The sequence below is a fragment of the Rhincodon typus genome, chromosome 13 (genome assembly GCF_021869965.1).
Source record: "Rhincodon typus isolate 14 chromosome 13, sRhiTyp1.1, whole genome shotgun sequence".
Lineage (NCBI taxonomy): Eukaryota > Metazoa > Chordata > Chondrichthyes > Orectolobiformes > Rhincodontidae > Rhincodon > Rhincodon typus.
Genome location: NC_063344.1, coordinates 21,922,752 through 21,936,180, shown reverse-complemented (window position 1 = coordinate 21,936,180; position 13,429 = coordinate 21,922,752). Strand labels below are relative to the sequence as shown.

General features: G+C 43.5%; 1 protein-coding gene across 3 annotated transcripts in view; it reads left to right on the top strand.

The window, feature by feature from the left end:
• Positions 1–320: 320 nt before the first annotated feature.
• LOC109915894 (lipoma-preferred partner homolog) overlaps positions 321–13,429 on the top strand; it is a 344,491-nt gene continuing 331,382 nt past the window's right edge. The window contains exon 1 of one of the 3 annotated variants that reach the window (XM_048604817.1): positions 321–464. The gene's annotated coding sequence lies outside the window, so the exon portion shown is untranslated. Of the gene's footprint in view, positions 465–11,188; positions 11,294–13,429 lie in introns of those variants that run through there. The other 2 variants (XM_048604816.1, XM_048604818.1) reach the window with 2 other exon arrangements.

Below are 13,429 nucleotides of genomic sequence, written 5' to 3'. Positions count from 1 at the left end.
ACTAAGGTCAGGCTAACCGGCCTACTGTTTCCAAAATTTCTCCCTCCTCATTCCCTGCTTCTTTTAATATCCCACCCAGTGTAAATTTTCCTCCTTATTCCCTTTAATATTCCATCCAGTCAGATCCCACTATCCCTCGCAATCAACACTCCTTAATATCCTACCCAACTTAATCCCAGTCTCCCGTCACCTCCATGATCCCATTTTGCACTGTCTGCTCTCACTATGTCCCTTGGCCCAGGAATGCTGAGAATGTGCTTTGGGATTGCTCAGGGAATGCTGAGAATGTGTTTTGGGATTGCTCAGGGAATGCTGAGAATGTGTTTTGGGATTGCTCAGAGAATGCTGAGAATGTGTTTTGGGATTGCTCAGGGAATGCTGAGCAGTGACGCGGCGGTCTGGGATGTGTCCTGACGTCAGGTTCCCGGTTCCCGGGAGTCGGAGAGGCCGGGATTGAGGAACGGGTGAGTGAGAGCGGCCTGTCCTTCCCTCGCGGTTACAATGTAGCTCTGAACCGATACAGTGTTCCCCGCTGCCTGCTGCTGTCCCCATTTACAGCGGATACATTGCAGCTCCCCTCGCTCCGGGACCTCCACAATCCGGGATTCCCTCAATCCCGGATCCTCCTGACTCCTGTTTTTATCTCTCTCTCTCTCACACACACACAACTGGATCCTGGATGATTCCCGGATCCTTTCTTACTCCGGCTTCTCCCCTCTTGCTGCCGGTGATCGCACTCCTCACTTTGTTCCTTTTCCCGGATCCGGGAATCCTCAAGCCTGGAGCTGCTCTGCACTGTGTCCCCGATATGCCAGTGGTGTGAGTGGACGGTGCGGGTCAGCCAGGCCGGGGCCGGAGCCGGGGCCTCGCCTACAATTCCCGGGTGACAGAGGCTCCTGAGACCGGCCCCGCTCTTGGTTGCAGTTTCTCAGAGCACTGTCCGGCACCTTGGCACAGCCTGGGGCTGTGGGAAGGGTTTGTTCACTTGATGGGAGCGAGTAATTTTAGGGGTGGATACTAGAAGGGGCTCGTACTCATTTGGATTTTGCTAAACATTTCGACTATCTAAAGAACGTCGGCACTTTTATAAATTTAGTTTAGGAACTTTTACTGTAAGGGCTAGGTATCAGCTGTGATTATATTGAATGCGGAACAGGTTGGAAGGTCCGAATGACCTATTCTTGTTCCTGGTCTCTATGTATGAGGAGCAGGTCACAGACATTAGCCAATGGAATTGTGAAACCTTCATGAGATTTTGAGAAGGAACAAGACCGTGCTGAGAAATTCACCAAACAACTAATGTGGGTAGGAGGGCTTGATGGGCTGAAGGGAACCCTTCAAATGGGTAGAAGGTTCATCTGACCTGAACCTCCTGTGACTGGTACTATCCGTTGATACTGCTGTACTGTCTATTTTTTAACCTAAATCAACAGTGTTTAGCACTTATACCTCGAACCACAAGTTTATAAGGTCAGTTGTAATATGTTGCCTGCTGTGATTGCTGAGAACTGTATTCCCTTCACGTGCCTCACAGTTGGGATTCCCAGCATGGGCTGAGTGGACTCATCTCCATGTGTTTTCTTATTGCTGGCCTCAGTACTCCAGAATTAGGAACTAATGAAATCCGCTGATGTTCCCACTCTTGACATTACACAATAACATTGTTCTATTCATTCATGTGATGTCGGCATTGCTGACTATGTATTACCCATTCTTCATTGTCCGTGAGAAAAACGTGTTGAGCTGTCTATTGAACCCCTACAGTGCAGCGGTTATAAGTGTGAATACTTATTCTTACTTTGGAATTCTTGCCTGGCCTTGTTCTTCCCTACATTTAGAATATCCATTTGCTCCACTGTCTGCTCTTCTACATCCCCAATTTTAATTCCTCCCACAATGGCAGCTGGACATTTGATTGCTGAGGCCACAGGTTCTCCCTAAACATCCTTCTAATGCTTTTAAGCCTTTCTTGAAATCCATGTTTTTGATCAAGGGTGGAAACCACTGAGCAAGTTTGATGCAACTCTGTGATTTGCTAGGCCACCTCAAGAGTGCAGTTAAAGTGTGAACCATGCAGGTATGGGACAATTCTCAAATTGATCTGAATGGTCTAGATTGCTGGAGAATAGACACCACACTAACATCTCCCCAAACCACAAATTGATGGCAAGCAACAAATTACTTAGGATTGTCTTCTAATTCAGAATGTTTCCAGGGTAGGGGGATTTAGTTACCGGTTTAGGTGGGAAATGCTGGGGTTGTTTGTGGAACAATGGAGATTGAGGGGTGATTTAGTAAAAGTGCACACAATTATAAGGGAGACAATACCACTGAAGGGGTCATGTGGCACAATGGTAATAACACTTATGATTAGGTTGATTAGAAAAACTGTTCTTATTGAAAAATAAAACGCTACCCATTGGAGGGCTCTTGTGGCCTTAACCCTAAGCCAGGAGACCTTGATTCAAGTCCCACCTGCTGTAGAGGTGTATAATAATATTTCTGAATGGGCTGATTAGAAAATATCTAACTCTTCCAATTAGCTGATGGTATAAAGACTTTGGTCAACAGTTAACAGAAGGGAAGTGAATAAGAATGTTTTTATACAGTGAGTGGAAATGAGCTGGATCTCACTTCTCGTGAGGGTGTTGGAACCAGAGACAATTAAGAATTTCAAATGGAAATTGGATAGGCTGTTTAAGGAAATAAACTTGCGAGGTTAAAGGGATTGAGCAGGGAGTGGGACTGACTGGATTGCTCTATAGAAAGCCACTATAGACTGGCTGAGCAGTCTCTTTCTGTGTAATTAATGACTATGACTCTTCAACCACACTGAAGAGCCTGCTCCTGTGTTGTACTGTTCTTTGTTCTATACTTTGATGCAGCTGGTGGCATGCTCTTAAGAATTTTTGAGAAGACTTGTAGCTTGAGTTGTGGATGGGGTTGTTGATTTGTTCACTGAGCTGGTAGGTTGGTATGCAGACATTTTGTCACCGTATTAGGTGACATCATCAGTGCACGTCCGATGTAGCATTGTTGGTCTGTCCCGCTTGTTATTTATGTGTTCCGGTTTGATGTGGTGGTTGGCCTCGTTTCTGGTTCTGCTTCATAGTGGTTGGTATAAGGGGTCTATTTCCACATGTATGTTGATGGAATTCCAGGTTGAGTACCAGGCCTCTAGGATTTCCTGTGCGTGTCTTTGGTTGGCTTGTCCTAGGATAGTTACGTTGTCCCAGTCATATTGGTGGCCTTCTTTGTTGGACTGTATGGAAATGAGTGATAGTTGGTCATGTCTCTCGGTAGCTAGTTGTTGCTTATGTACCCTGATAGTTTTCTCCCAGTCTGTCTGATGTGTAGTGTTTGTGGCAGTCCTTAAATGGGATTTTATATATAATGTTGGTCCTGTTAGTTGTGGGTATGGGATCTTCTGTTCTTGTCAGTAGTTGTCATAGTGTAGCTGTGAGTTGTGTGCTTCCACAATTCCGAGCAGTCTGGTGGTCATCTCTGATTACGTTCCTGATGTATGGCAGGGTGACTAGTATATTCGGGTGTGCTGTGTCTTCCTGTTGTCTGTTGAGTAAGTACCGGCAGACTACACTTTTCTGGGTAGCTGTTGCTTTTAAAAGACGCTGTGGAGGTGTTCTTCGGCTTTGCGCAGTTCTGGGGTGCTGCAGTGTGTTATAGCTCTTTTGGACAGAGTTCTGATGCAGCTCTGTTTGTGGGTGTTGGGGTGGTTGCTGTTTTAGTTGAGTATTTGGTCCGTATGGGTGGCCTTCGTGTGTCTAGATTGGCCTGCCATACATCTGGTGGTCATTGCTGATACATTCCTGACTACTCTGACCACTAGGAATCGTGGTGGCACGCGAACCCACAGCTACACTATGACAACTACTGACAAGAATAAAAGATCCCAAAACTAACAGGACCAACATTATATATAAAATCCCATGTAAGGACTGCCACAAACACTACCTCGGACAGACTGGGAGAAAACTAATTATCAGGGTACATGAGAACCAACTAGCTACCGAGAGACATGACCAACTATCACTCGTTTCCGCACACTCCGACAAAGAAGGCCACCAATTTGACAGGGACAATGTAACCATCCTAGGACAAACCAAACAAACACCTGCACAGATTTCCTAGAGGCCTGGTACTCAATCCGGAATTCTATCAACAAGTATGTGGAAATAGACCCCATATACCAACCACTACAAAGCAGAATCGGAAATTAGGCCAGCCACCACATCACGCTGGGCCCACATAAATAACAAGCCGGACAAACCAACAACGCTTCATCGGAGGTGCACTGATGATGTTACCTGGTTATGGTGACGAAACATCTGTAAACCATCCTACCAGGTTGCCGAAGAACCCAACAACCCCATGCTGTTTAGAAGCTTGACCTACTTTGAGAGGCAAAAGGCAAAGACTCATCAGAAAATGAGTGAAAGAGATTGGGAATGGTAAATTTGGATTTGGTTGCAGTGAATGTAATCCCTTGCAGTGCAATCTGTAACATGAATCTTGTGTATGACCAGTCACTCTGCAATAAGTGATCATTTAACAAGAAGTGGTCACACTGCAATGTGTAGTGACTCCTGACTGACCATGCATTAGGGTAGGAATGCCATCCAATGCAGGTCCCTCTCCAAGCCACTAACTAGATTGACTTGGAAATATATTGTCATTCCTGTCCTGTGGCTGTGTCACATTCCTGGAACTTCATCTTTAGTAACATTGTCATCATACCTACACCACACAGACTACAACCCTTCAAGAGGGCAGCTCACCATCATCTTCACAAGGACAACTAAGAATGGGCAATAAATGCTGGCCCAGTCAGTGACGCCCACATCCCACTAATGAATGAAAGAAATGTACTAATTAGAAATGTGAATTGCTTAAAGTGCTCTCTCACTCACTCCTAAACATGATGCTTATTGTGTCAATAGAGTAAATTAATTCAATCAACAATGTGGAAAATTATCCAAGTGTGTCAAGAGTCCACTAAAACAAGAACAAATGTTTGAAGTTTTGTTCTGGTACCTGATGTTAAATAAAACAACTGTTTAATGCAACATCAGTGACGTGGATAATGAAGTCAATGGCTTGGAGCAGGTTGATATGAGATCTCACAGTTTTTGGATTTATTCTCAAACTGGGGCATTCTGAGAATTGGCTAAAGTGGGCAATGAGCAGCTGGAGTGTCTGCTGTCTGTTGTCAGTCACCAGCAAGAGAGAATTTGGTTAGTAGCTGTTCTGTGATCTTTGTACAAGTCTTGAGCTTTGCAGATTGAAGTGGTGTTTTCTGTCCTCAACCAGGCATATGCTCTGACATTGAGATTAATTCATATAAGATGTCAACTAAAACTGGAGCCATTACATAGCCTTTTTTAGTACCACTGGTTGCAGAAAAGGCATCTGATCAGGTACAATTCTGCACTACACTGGCCAACATTACTGTTCTTTTGGCAATTTGACTCTTCTTTCTCAGTCAGTGAATAGTTTGTGAGGCTGTGTATTTATTGTGTCCAGAGTGTGTAAGTTTCCAGTTATGCAGGAATAGAATATTTCAGACAGAGTTCTGCTTCATTGTTCTGTATGTCTGTTGTCAATCTTTACATGGTGATCGGTTTGATTTTGCCATAGACTAAGTGTTGCAGCAGGAAACAAAAGAAAAGTCAGTTTCAGAAAACATACTTTGATCTTTGAAAAAAATGTAGAGATGAATAAGGTATTGAATGTCTTGCAACTATTTTCCAACAACACCAACCCCCTCGGTGACTCACCCTGCTGTACATATAACTGCCTCGTATCTTAACAAGGTCACCAACCCAGTATGTACATGTGAGCTTAGATATTGTCAACTTCTTGTAACTGTGGAGAAGTTGGAGTTGTGACCTGTGCTGTGGACATCTGAAGGTCTGAGATGTGGACATCACAGTACAGTTTGCTGGAGAGTAATCTTTGGCAGAGATTGTGCTCCTTCATCACCTTGCATTTAGCATCATTAAAGGGCTGTTGCAAGTGCTGTGAAATCCCATTGTTTCTCTGTCACTTCTGGAAGATGTTGAGGAGGTTCATTGGGAAAATGCTCACCTCTACTAAATGACAAAAAAAGTGATGAACAGTTTAATGATTGTGCTGTCCTTACATATGCCATGAGACAGGAAATCTGACTTATCCTGTAGTCTTACAAAGTTTATTAAGTTAGTTGGGAATTAAAACACATTTCCAAGAGCATATTGAAAACGTCATTAAAAGTTCAAAACTTTACGATTGGCACAGTTTCTAGATTTGAAATATTAATGTAAACGTATTAAAATTGTTTCTTCATTTATCAGATGTGGGTGTTGCTGGAAGCTTTGTTGCCTACCTTAATTGGTCTTTAACTGAATGGGTGATAGGCCATTTCAGAGGCAGTTAAAAATCAACTATGTTGCTGTTGGTTTGGAGAAAGTGAACCAGGTAACAGCCAATCATTTCATGATCACCATGAATGAAATTCCATCAGTTGCTATGATGGGATTTAAGCTCATGTTGTCAGTGTGTTATCCTGGGCTTCTGGATTAGTGATGTTGCCACAATGTCACCATCTCCCCAACTCCGGAGAATGATTTCAAAAACAGAATTTCTGATGAAAATAAAGGCAAAATATAAAATCCATTTTGAAAAAAAACAATCTATTCTATTGTCATCTAAGAAATCAGAACCTCAGCTGTTGAAAATAGAAATAAACAATAGATGCTATAAATTAAAGCCTCGAGTACTTGATCGCTACTTTGCTTTGAAGTCTTTTGATTAAAATAACAAAGAAACCCTCAGATTCTCACAGGCAACAACAGATGTCAAGTTATAAAATGTATCATTTGTGACTCTGAAACTGTGCAAGTTGCGTGTGTGCTGTTCAGCTGTTTAGGTAAAAATATCAAGTTGAAGCCTCAGCTTTTGAAGTGACTAAAGATTAGAGGTCACATTATTCAGGAGGACATTAAAGATGTGACAAAATTCAGTCACTGATAGCAGAACAAAATTGAAGACAGAAATATACAAATTAGAGAGTTTAGTTTAATAAGAAAAATAAATAATTATCTGAGCTTTTAGCTACCCTGATAGGATTTTTTTTTTAAAAATTGCTCTTTAGATGTGGGTGTCATCAGCAAGGCCAGCATTTTTTTTCTTCATCTGTAATTGCCCTTGCTCAGCCATTTCAGAGTCAACCATATTGCTGTGGTTGGGAGTCACATTTAGGCCAGACAAGGTAAAGATGGCAGATTTCCTTCCCTGGATATTAGTGAAGCAGATGAACTTGTAGAACTATTGGTAGTAATTACATAGTTCCCATTAGGGCAGCTTTTTATTAAATTTGAGTTTTGCCATCTGCCATGGTGGGATTCAAACCCAGGAACCCCGGGCTGTTAGCCATGGCATTGCCATCATGTCGTGCCACTACCCTTGAATAGAAGAGACAGGTCAAGGGATAAATGAATGGAGTTTCTGCAATCTGAACAGGATCTCTTTCTGAGGATTATTTTTTAATGCAAAATGTAAAAAGTCCAACCAGGGAAGATTCATTCAAATAAAATACTGCAGATACTGGAAACCTGAAACAAACACAGAAGGTTGGAGAAACTCAGCAGGTCTGGCAGTATGTGTGAAGAGAGAAACAGAGTTAATGTTTTGAGCCCAGTATGATTCTTCTTCAGAACTGAACAATGTTAGAAGATTTTTTAATATACCCTTGGTAGAGGCGGAGGAGGTGGTGAAGCTAACAGATTGTGTGGAGGCTCAGGGGTTGTTAATGGTGGTAAAAGAGAAAAAGAGACGCAAAATGTGTTTGCAGAGTGAAGGGGAGAAAATTGGACTTCTCATAGAAACCTAGGATAAAAGGAGCAGGAGCCTGCTCCACCATTCCATATGATCAAGACTGATCATGCAACACTTTCCCTCATACCCTTTGATCCTTTTAACCTGAAGAACTATATCTGACACCTTTGCGAAAACATTCAATATTTTGGCCCCTATTGCCTTCTGTGACAGGGAATTCCACAGGTTCACTACTGTCTGGGTGAAGAAATTTCTCCTCATCTCAGTCCTAAATGACCTGCCTTGTATCCTTAAACTGTAACGCATGGTTCTAGATGGCCCAGTCACCAGGAACATACACTCACCTTTACTGGCTCCATCCCCGCCTCTTTGACCTGTCCGTCTCCTCTCCACCTATCTGCTCCTTTATCCATTTCCCATCCGCCTCTCCCCCCCCCCCCCCCCCCCCCAATTTTTTTCAGAACCCCCTTCCCCTCCCCTATTTCTGAAGAAGGGTCCAGACCCAAAACGTCAGCTTTCCTTCTCCTCTGATGCTGCTTGGCCTGCTGTGTTCATCCAGGTCTACACCTTGTTATAACAGGAACATCCTTCCTGCTTTACCCTGTCCAGGCCATTTAAAGTTTTAAAGGTTTCCATGCGATTTTCCCCCAACTCTGTATTCACTGGACTTTAGAAGAATAATCTCCAATAATCCTGCTTCCCTTCAACGCCAGTCTTGCCATCCCAGAAATCAGTCTGGTAAAGTTTTGTTGCACTCATCTGTCATAAGAACATCCTTCCTTTGAAAAGGAGATCAAAACTGCACACAATACTTCAGGTGTGGTGTCTCTCAGCCTCTGTACAATTGCAGCAGGGCCTCCCTGCTTGTGTACTCATTCTGTCCCTATGAAGGCCAACGTACTATTTGCTGCCTTCCCTGCTTGCTCTGCCTTCATGCTTTCTGTGATTGGTTTTGTTGCATCTCCCCCTTTCCTTTGCTCCATTCCCAGTCTATCACCAGTCAGCTAATAAATTACCTTATTGTTTTTGCTACCAAAGTGGATGAACTCACATTTATCCGTGTTATTTTTCATTTGCCATGCATTTACCTACTCACTCTACTTGTCCACATCACACTGAAGCACCTCTGCAGCCTCAGAGTTTGCCCTCTCATTTGGCTTTTTGTCCATTTTCAAACATGGAGACATTACATTTAGTTCCTTCCGTAAATCATTAATATATATTGTGAATAGCAGTGGTCCAAGCACACCTTACTTGAGAAAGGACACAGTAGCAATTCCAAGATGGTTCACTCCTCTGAATTCTGGTATACAGAAGTTATAAGGAAAGGCGAATAGGCTGGGCCTGTATCAATTGAAGCTTCGAGAAATGAGGGGCGATCTTAATGAAATCTTTAAGATCCTGAGGGGACTTGACAGGCTGGATGCCGACATGATGTTCCCATTGTAAGAGAAACTACACCTAGGGGACACAGTTTAAAAATAAACACTCTTCCATTTAAGATAGCGATGACAAATTTGTTTTGGTTGGTCTTCGGAATTATCTTCTCAGAAAGCTGTGAAGCCAGGGTCATTGAATATTTTTAAAGCAGCATTGGTAGGTTCTTGATTATCAATGGACTCAAAAGATACAAGTGTGGCTATATAAAACCAAAATACTGCAAATGCTGGAAATCTGAAACAAACACAGTGATTGGGGGCACTGCATGCGTACTCAGGGGATAGTGTGCAGTGGTTTAGGCAGCTGAATTGTCCACGTTGTTAAATGTTTAGATGGGTGCAAAATATTCATCCTAGCTATGTTCTTACTTGTACAAGTGCGCCGGGAATGTTTGCTTGCCAGTACCTGTCTGTATAGATCGCTCACACCCTCTGTGCCTTGACTTCTGGATACTTTCTATATTTACAGAGACATTCATGCAAGTTACAACATGGAAAGAGGCCATTTGGTCCCATGTGCCTTTGTTTGTAAATGGTTTTAATTACATTTATCCAATTTTGCCTTCATCCATCTCCTTCATTTCGGATGTTTTCAATATCAGGGGTTGGAGAGAGAGGATGGGTTAGAGGGAGAGGAAGACAGAGTCGGGGGAGGAAAGAGGGGACAGCATAGAAAGAGTGGAGCTGGCAGATAGAGAGAGAAAGTTAGGAGATGGAGGGCGGTGTGGGAGAAGGGGATGGAGAGAGAGAGACAGACAGGAGATGGAGAGCGAGGAACGGCTGAAAGTGAAACGTGGGGTTGGAAAGAAGAGATGGGGGTGGTGTCTGCTTGGGGAGAATTCTAGACTTCTGTTTATTCCCCTCTGTGTGAAGATGTTCTGCCTGACATCACCGTGAATGGCCTCAAATTTAAAAGTTATGCTGCCTTGTTCCAGATTCACCCACAAGAGGAAATCATGTCTTTCTATCAAACCTAACAGCCCATTTCATAATCTTAAAGACCTCGATCAGATCACTCTTCATCTATCCTCAACAAAATATAAGTTGTGCAACAGTCCTTGTAATTTAACCCTTTCATCCCGGGATCATTCTGGCAACTCGGTGCTGCTTGCCCTCCAAGATCAGCATCTGTTCCTTGAGAAGAGGTTCCTGAACTGACCCCCATGACTCCATTTGCGGTCAGAGTGGAGCTGTGTAAACTTCTGCAGCACCATTTTCACTCCCTTTGTAAACCTGCAGCCCTGGGATAAAGGTCGACATTCCATTCGCCTACGTAATTATTTTTTGATCTGTCCTCATGATCTTTGCGCAGAATCCATTTAGTATGGGGTGTGGAGGAGGGAATATAGGAGGTGTTTACATATGGATGGAGGAAGGTGATGTGTATTGCAGCATTGCAGGTCATGTTGGATGAACTGTATACCTCTATTTCAATGTTGTGGATAAGCAGCCTTGTGATAACCTGACTGTGACTGACCACATTTCAGCCTCATCCCTGCACTGCAGCCAATCACTTTATTTTTGGTTGAGAAGTGACGAGACTGTGAAGGTATGTGATATGCATTTCTGTATGTAAAGTGTTAACTTTAAACGTGTTACCATCTGACGCACTGATTCTAATCAAGTGAACTTGGCTGATGATGCGGTGGAGAAACTGTCTTGAGATTGAAAGTGTACAACCAAGCTCGTTGCTACTGGTGTGTGTAGGGTTTGGGTTAAGTTAGAGAAGCATTTGCTGTGCATATTCATGGGGAGAGGCTGCTTTGTGGGACAATTCTTATTTTGGAGTCTTTTGACGAGTGGGTTTGTAGCGATAATTCTTGTGCAGTTTGTGGTAGTTTTCCATATTTGGAATTGTTGAGCAGTTGTTGGGATGGGAGGAAAGGGGAGGGATGTAGGAGGGAGGATTTGGTTATCTTTCCAGTAGGTTTCCTGTCAGTAGCTGTGCTTTGTGTGAGCACTGGGCCTGAGGCTGAAGGATAGGCTGCTACTACCTCACGCTCACTTGGCCTAGCCTCTCTGTAAGTGCAACAACTCTTTTAATTTGAGTTTAGGAGCGAGAGGGAGAACACTGCCCCTCCCACCTCAGGAAAAAGATTAGTTCCTGAGAGGAATAGGCAAAGCAGGTTTGTGCAAGAACATGGAGACAGAAAGACAGTGGGATAGAGAGAGAGAGAGAGAGGGAAGGAGAGAGAGAGATATAGAGGGAGAAAGAGAAAGTAGAAGGGAGAGAGACAGGCATAGAGTAAACAGAGGAAGAGAGAGCAGGGGACAGTGAGAAAGAGTGAGAAGCAGAGAAAGACAGAAACAGGGAGTGAGACAGATGGAGGGGAGGGAGAGAGAGACATACTGGGGTAGAAAGAGTGATGGAGCGAGAATGCGAGAGAGAGACAGAGCAAGAGAGAGAAATGAGGAAGAGTGAGAGAGGGAAAGAGATAGGAGGTGAGTGAGAAAGAGAAAGGAGAAGGAGAGATGAGGAGAGTGAGACAGTGACAATAAAGAGAGGGAACAACATGCTGGGAGGGAGAGAGAGAGATACAGACAAGGAATGGAAGTACAGACAGACAGAGGGTGGAGACACACACACACAGACACCAGATGATGGGGGAGAGACAAACAGTTGTAGAGAAGGAGATGGCGGTGCAGTAATAGAGAGGGAGACAGAGTGATAGGGAAAGAGAGAGAGAGGAACAGACAGAAGGAGGGAGAGAGAGGAGCACACACACACGAGTAGGAAAGACAGGAAGTAATAGAAAGAGAAACAGAAAGAGGGCAGCGGGGAGAGACAGACAGGGTGTGGGAAGGAGAAAAGGAGATACAGAATGGGAGAGACTGAAAGACACAGAGGGAGGTGGAGATTATAATGGAAGAGAGGAAAGAGACAGATCGAAAGAAAAAGGGTGGGAGATGGTCAGAGAGGGAGGGAAAAGGACAGAGACTTGCATACACAGAAAGAGAGGGAGAAAGAAACAGAGAAAAAAGACATGCAGAGAGAGACATACACAGACAGAAAGATGAAGATACAGAGAGAGTGTACAGCAGGCCATAAATAGTTTGTCTACACGTTGAACTGGGTGGTGTCTCTCTGATTGTTGTATTTTTCTGTGCTGGTTAATAGTATAAATGTTAACCCTTTGAGGATAATGTCCTTGCTGCAACATGCCTATTCAAAATCTCTGCTGCACATAGTTGTCAGAACAATATTCCATTTGTGTCTGTAAGCTGCATGTCAGTGATGTGTAAGTTGTGTCTGTAATATTTAGGTTTTGTTTTGGTAAGCTTACAAAATGTCTGATGCATCTGTTTTTGTGTGTGTCTGTTATATGTTTGCTGATTGTATACAAAGGCCTGATTGGCGCGTGATCAAGAGTATTTCCATTGTGGTGACAATGCTGAAGGAAGTCAAGAATCCAAAGTCTTGTCCCAAATCCGCTGTAGCTGATTTTTGCAGTGGCAGGATTTGGCCATGTTTGTGCAAACACAGTTGCTGGGGGCAGCAGGCCATTTAAGAGACCAACTGCCTTCAGTGAAATGGAATTTTGGAGTCCTGGTGTCTGGAACCTGGAGTGTGGAGGTTAGAGCAGATAAGAACAGGTCTGTTCTCATTGCATTTCTTTTAGATTGCTAGAGCATGCTTTTTGGGATCTGTAGATATGGTTGTAGGACACTTTGGGAATGGGGATCAGGGATCCTTTGGGGTGTCCAGATGCCTTTAACTGTGCAGGTGATTGTGCAGAAACCCCTTGAAATTGTCTAACATGTCAAGAAGTGTTTAAAATAACCAAAGTGTGTGTTTATTTCATTCATTCATTCATATAATGTGGGCACCACTGGTTGGGCCAGCATTTGTTGTCTAGCCCTAGTTGCCCTGGAGGATTTGATTGTCAGCTGCCTTCTTGAACCACGGCAATCCATTTGATGTAGGTAAATCCACAATGCTGTTAGGGAGGGAATTCTGGGATTTTGACCCAATGACACTGAAGGAACAGTGATATATTTCCAAGTCAGGATGGTGAGTGGCTTGGAGGGGATTATCAAATTAGTTATGAATTGAATGGCAGAGCAGATTTAACAGGTTGAATGGCCTAATTCTTCTCCTATCTCTTATGGTCTTACTGAGCCTCAGCAAATTTCTGTAGTGCATCTTCTGGATGGGG